Source organism: Furipterus horrens, unplaced genomic scaffold (genome assembly GCF_987537825.1).
Source record: "Furipterus horrens unplaced genomic scaffold, mFurHor1.1.pri manual_scaffold_8, whole genome shotgun sequence".
Classification (NCBI taxonomy): Eukaryota; Metazoa; Chordata; class Mammalia; order Chiroptera; family Furipteridae; genus Furipterus; species Furipterus horrens.
The window spans coordinates 36,687,099-36,693,599 of NW_028327178.1; the positions used below are offsets into that span (position 1 = coordinate 36,687,099).

The 6,501-nt window shown below is 38.7% G+C and overlaps 1 pseudogene; it reads right to left on the reverse strand.

The window, feature by feature from the left end:
- Positions 1-4,440: 4,440 nt before the first annotated feature.
- LOC150002736 (small ubiquitin-related modifier 2 pseudogene) lies at positions 4,441-4,729 on the reverse strand (annotated as a pseudogene).
- Between the last annotated feature and the right edge of the window lie 1,772 nt (positions 4,730-6,501).

The window sequence follows — 6,501 nt, forward strand, 5'->3', positions numbered from 1 at the left end:
CTTATTTACATGCCTGCGTCCGCCAATAAACTATGAACTCCTTGAGGAAAGAGATTTTTATTTCCTTGCGATTTTACACAGTGTCTGGCACATAATAAGCTCTCTATAAAATGTTTGTTGAATTCCAAGGAGTGGGTGGTCATCAGTACTGAGTGTCGCAGATGAATCAGGAGGGAGAAGGCAAGGAAAAACATGATTCTGCAAAGATAAGAGTCATTGGCAACCTCCCAGAGACAGAGTCCATGAGAGGTAGTCATGGGCACAAGACAGAAAAAGAGCACCAGGATTCTGTATTATAGGCTTGAGATCATGAAGATCTGAATTTTGAAATATCAAATTATTTTTAAGTGTTGAATTATTCTTTTTATCTACAATTACTTATTGGGACCCTTCTTAAACAGACACATTTTAGTCTATAATCTGGGAATATAAATTTCAAATCTTATTTGTGAAAAGTATTAATTGCTTTTAACATTTTTTTTTAGTTAGAACACTGCAGTTTCAAAGTGGTCCCCTAACTCCAGTGTTTCAAGATTGATAAACAAAAATCTCCTTCACCCTCTGTCTCTCAATCACTCTCTCTCTCTCTTTCCATATATATAAACATTTACCTTACAATTTTATAAGATGTTATTATGTGACTAGTGGCCCACCATTCAAACCATTCTAGGCTGAAGAATACAAATAGTTTTAACCTTTTGCAGAAACAGTGGGCAAACCCTTATAATTGTGCAGACTGGCCCTGCATAAATGAGCCTGCTTAAGAAGCGAGTTCGGGATCAAATTCAGCTCACACTTTTCTCACTGAGGAAAGTGTGAGGCCAGGAGGCCATGTCCACCAAAGATGACCTCTCCATCTAATTCACACCAAGGCACTATTTGGGCTAACATTGTCCTGCAGAAACTCTTTCATCATTATTTTATTTTATTTACCTTTCCCCTGACCTGCTTTGTTAGGTTTTTATTAAAGTGGAGCCACCAGAATTACAGTAATATTTCAGCAGTAGATGCTCAATGACTTTTATACAAGTGTTTGCTGATGTTTTCTAGTATTTTGTTGACTTCTTAGATAAAGCCGCACAAAACCTACTTGTGTCTCACTAACCACATTTCAAGTGCTCAATTACCACATGTAGCTACTGGCTACACTATTGTGCAGCATAGGGAACATTTCCATTATTGCAGAAAGTTCCACCGGACAGTGCCGTTCCAGAGGGAGGATACCAATAATAATAACCCAACAAATAAATGGCCGATACAATTTCAGATACTGGTTAAATCAAATGAAGAAAAGAGAATTGATGGAGTAGGGGATAAGTGCAGAGGGTGCTGAATGCTGGAAAGGACCAGCCAGCTGGGCAAAGCTCTGGGGGCTGATCCTTCTAGGCAGAGAGTACAGGAAGTGCAAAGGCCCTGAGGTAAGAAGGAGTGTAGTAAGTTTGAGAAATAGAAAGGTCAGTGTAGCATGGGCTCAGTGAGACAGGAGAAGTGAGTAGAAAGGAAGGAAGTCAGAGAGGTTCAGGGGCCATTTCCTGCAGGGCCATACAGGCTGTGGTAAGGGGCCTGTATTTTGGTCTAATTGCAATGGAAAACCACTGGAGAATTTTTAACAAGGAGTGACATGACCCGGTTTTTATTTTAAAAGACTGCTCTGGCTACTTGAAGTGGATCTTATAAAGTGAAGTTCCAGGGCTTGAGAGAGAAAGTAATAAATGTAAGGATGTTACTATGGTAAGAGAATCCATGTGTATATTTTAAGTTGTATGTTCATTAGTATTTTTATGCTATCCCCAAATTGTTTCTACAAACTAAGACTTTGTGTGGACCTTTCTAGAAAGATGAATACAAATTCCATCTCAGAACAAATATCAGGGCTAAAGCTAATAGGGGGTGGGGGTTGAGATCTGTCTTACAGGAGACCCTTTTGCTCATGCCCCATATGGGGGACAGCAGAGCAGCAAGAAGGTGGTCAGGATGCCAGCAAGTGGATGAGGGATGAAACATAGGGGCGTTCAGTCCAGGCAGAAAGGCAGGATAATTCTGGAAGGATCTGAGAATGTTCTAAACATGGCATTGGCAAAGCAATCAGGGAGCAAATTATAAGCCATCATGGAAAGAGGGGACCAAAGTCACAGGTATGGTAAAAAACTGGTAATAGGGAAATTAATATTTGAAAAATGAAAGGTAAGAAAGGGCAACCTGTTGGAATATGTATTAATTCCCTAGGTGTGCAGAGATTTCAAAGTTAAAACTAAAAAAGTTAGCAAAGGAAAAATGTACTCCACATTAAGTTGCTGTTATGAAGAAGAATGGCCCTGGCCGGAGTGACTCAGTTGGTGGGAGCGTCATACAGTAACTGAAGGATCGCAGGTTCCATTTCCAGTGAGGACATATGCCTGGGTTTCTCATAGGATCTCTGGCCTGGACATGGAGGATCCTTGGTCCAGGTGCATATGGCAGGCAACTGATCAATGTTTCTCTCTTTCTCCCTTCCTCTCTTCCTTTTTCTCTCTCTAAAAGCAATGAAAAAAAAAAAAAAAAGTCCAAGGGTGAGGATTAAAAAAAAGGATCTAAGGATTATTTTAAAAAAAAGAAAGACCAAATGATTCATCAACAATATGGAAACATCAATAATAACTCTTGTTGGAGATGATTCTTTTCTTAACTCCATGATTTGGAGTAAATCCCTTAGTATCAGAGATTTTGTTTCTGTGTCAGTAGATAGAAGTTATAAGTTTAGTTCTTATGCTTCTTAGATTGCTTTCAGGTCTAAAATGATAGATGGTTTATTGAAATTCCAGAAAGCCTGGGTATGTGTGTGAATGTGTGTGTATGCAATGTATGTGTGTGCATTTTAGGAATAAACTACTTCTTTTGGAAGAACAATATAGAAAGTAGGCAAAGAAAAAGAAAATAACTTGTGACTGAACTTGGTGCTAGTAGCTTTAATTAAGTCAAAAGCAATAAACATTTATTTGGAAAAAAGTAACTAAAGATATTTGTATAGCTAAGAAGATAGGTTATCATTATATGTATGGAAAAATATTATAAATGTGAGAAAGAAAAGAGTGAAATACCCCATTTTCCTGGAAACACTGCAGATTCTGAGGCTAGCCATTCATCTACTGTTATATTAACCCAAGAAATTTGAATTTGGAAAAGCTCATGAACAGGGGTTTCAAGTGTAGAGATTAGAAGCAAAAGGACAAAAATGATAGGCTGCATGGTACCTCCTTCTTAGAAATCATGCGCTTTTGTTCCACTAGTAATGCTGTTGTGTTCCTTCCTATGGGCTGATACTGCCCTGTGCGAGGGAACAAGCAGAACATGGGCTGGATTTCAGACTCCACTCATGCCCTTCTGAAAAACCCACAAAACCCATGACTTTACTCAGCTGTGTGTTTGAAATAGCTTTCCCCATTTCTGTCTAGCAAAATCCTATCCATTCATCAGGACCCAGCTTGAATATTATCTCTTCTGAAAAGACTGCTTCAACCTTCTCATACAGAATCCATGTCTCCATTTGCTGTGCTCTAAAGCATTTTGATTATCCTCTTAGGAACCCGCTTACATGGTTTGGTGTTGTTGTTGTTTGTTTGTTTGTTTTAGAAGTTTTCCTTCTTTGCTGGATCTTGAGCTACTGAAGGAAGAATGCTGGTTCATTCTTTTTTGGCCTCCTCAGTACCTGATGCAGTTCTAGCCAGAGAATAAATATGTAATAAATGTAAGTTGACTTAATGATGAATGGTTAAAAATGATAGTTAATAAGAAGCAAAATAGGCAGTAAAAGAGAAACAGTCTTAGAAAGACTTCAGTTAAGATAGAGGTGTGAATATAAGGTTGAATATGAGAGAAGATGCAGAAAAAACTTTTATTTTATTTTTATTTTAAACAATAGCACACTTGAGTTGAAGAAAAACTACCTAGGATTCATTTCTTTTAGAGTAATTTATCCCTACGTAAAGACAGATTGCCCTACATGTCACAGCTACATACAAAAAGTTGTAAAATTGCCCTTATTTTTACAATGATGAATGAAAAACATTACAATTCTCCGATCAAACAAAGTATGTGTAGGTTTTTATGTTGTTCTTTTTTTGTTAAGTAGTGAGAACAAAATAACTTTCTGGAATAAAAGATAAGAGCTGAATGAGCATGCTACTCATGGAGAAAGGGGTATTTTCACAGAACCAGTACCTTTCCCATTCCATCTCCATTTGATGCTGATCGAAACATACCACTGGCCATTTAGTTTTAAAAATGCAAATGGCTGTGCACATACATCAGTACTATAAAGGAATGGGGAAGGGGAAATGAAAGTATAGAGAAAACTATACTGTAGGAGTCAGATGTGGTGGAACCAAATTGCAGTTTTCTAATTGAGAATATCTTCTTGGTCTGAAGCAACAGAGTTCTGGAGAAAAGTAGCAGGTTCCTTCTTTAGCAGACACCTCCTGCCTACTTCTGGAACACATCAATTGTATCTTCATTCTCCGTTTCCCACTGTGCAGGTGTGTCAGTTTCATTGATTGGCTGCCTGTCAAATTGGAATCTGATCTGCCTCATTGACAAACCCTGTTGTTCACAATAGGCTTTCATTAGTTTGCTAAGTGGTGTGTGCCTCTTAATCTTAAACTGCATTACAGAACCATCCTGCCGCCACCACCTCTAAATTAATATGATAATTGTTCTGAGTCTTGGCTCCTTCCTTGGGCTTTTTGCGGGTCATGGCAAGTGCCAGAGTCTCCTCAGCTGCCACTTCACAGAAGAGGTACCAGGTCCACACTGTATGATCCAAGAAAGAACTTTTAAAGTAGTTGGGCATAAAGAATGTAGAAGGCCAAAAGAAAGACAATATGAAGAGGAAAAGATAAATAGAGAAAGCCAGCAGCTTGAAAGATAAAGATATTTGAACACAGGCAAAGATGGAGGTAGACAAAGGAGTTCAAGAAAAATCCAGGAAAACAAGCAAAGGGGGTCATTAGGGAGATGTTCCATCTCCACCAGAAGGTTTGAGAAACATGGAAACAAGGGAGAAGGAAGGCCAAGCAAAATTGTATGTGATACTATAAAGAAAAAGAAGTCCAGATTATGAGAATTAGGATTCGTGGGTGAGTTTTTGTTGGTGCTGAAAATAACAAGTATAGGTAAGAGAAGAGAAGATTAATATTTATAATAATTAGTTCCACAGTAAAGGGTACCATTATGAAAGTTTATGGGAGAAAAGCTCAAAGTACATGTGGAAAACATGTGTGGTGAAAAGGAAAATGCCAGTCATTGACTACAGTGGGTACCAGGCCCAGCACTGGGTGCTTTGTAAGTTTATTTCTTCAGACTGAAAATGTTAATCTAGGCCTTTTCATACCTGAGAAAAGAAAACATATATAAACATGTTCTTTTTCTTCTTTATACACCTGAGTAGAAAATGGACTATAATAGATGGCACGTGGGTGGCAAGAAAGGAATAGTGGTTAATATTTATGCACGGACTATTATTTTAAAGAGTTTGTACTAAAAAAGGAATCCATTAGGTGAGAAAGTTTTAAAAAAAGAAAAACAAAATTACCTAAAAGAAAATACTAAAGCTCTTTCTGAGGAAAGAGCTGCTCCTCTAATGGGTGGGTTTCCTACTGGATTTAGAAAGAATTCATTTACTGCTTGACAGCATGACCACTTGTCACTTTTGGCCCCCCAGCATTTGATTCCTTTCCCCATTGGGAAATACCACTTGGGTGATTTTGGAGGGAGGTATAAACCTATCTTAATCTACCAAAAGGTGGACAGACAGTCCTTGCTTCTGCATCCTGGCAGAGGGCAGCGGCATATGACTTCAGCTCAGGCAACTGACAACTCCACTCTGAACTTCGGCTCTTTAGGGGAGGATGCAAAACTCCAGAATGGCTAGAGATCATGCATAGTGGCAGCTGTGGGATCCAAAGTCTAGCAGTGGGAAGTATGCTGCCACATGACATCCTGATCAATGTCCCTGAGGTAGAAACCTGACTGAGCTTTGACATATTTTAGCCACTCTTGGTGCTTGTGCCTTCTCTGAACAGTCTTCCTTACCCTTCCTCAATTCTGTGAGCTCCTTATTATACTTTTAAACTTTCCTGATTCCCTAAATCAGTTACCAAAAAATCTGCTATAGATTGAATGCTTGTGTCCTTCCTAAACGTGTGTGTTAAATCCTAATGCCCAATGTCATGATATTTGGAGGTGGGGCCTATGGGAGATTATTAGGTTATAATGGTAGATCTCTCATGAATGAAACTAGTGCCCTTATAAAAGAGGCCCCAAAGAAGTACTCGGGTCCTTTTGCCATGTAAGGATACAGCAAGAGGATGACCATATAAACTATGAATGAGGCCCTCAACTGACATCAAATATGCCAACACCTTGATCTTGACCTTCCAGCCTACAGAACTGTGAGAAATAAATTTCTATTTTTTATAAGTCACCCAGTCTATGGCATTGTTTTACACACCCGAACAGATTCAGGCA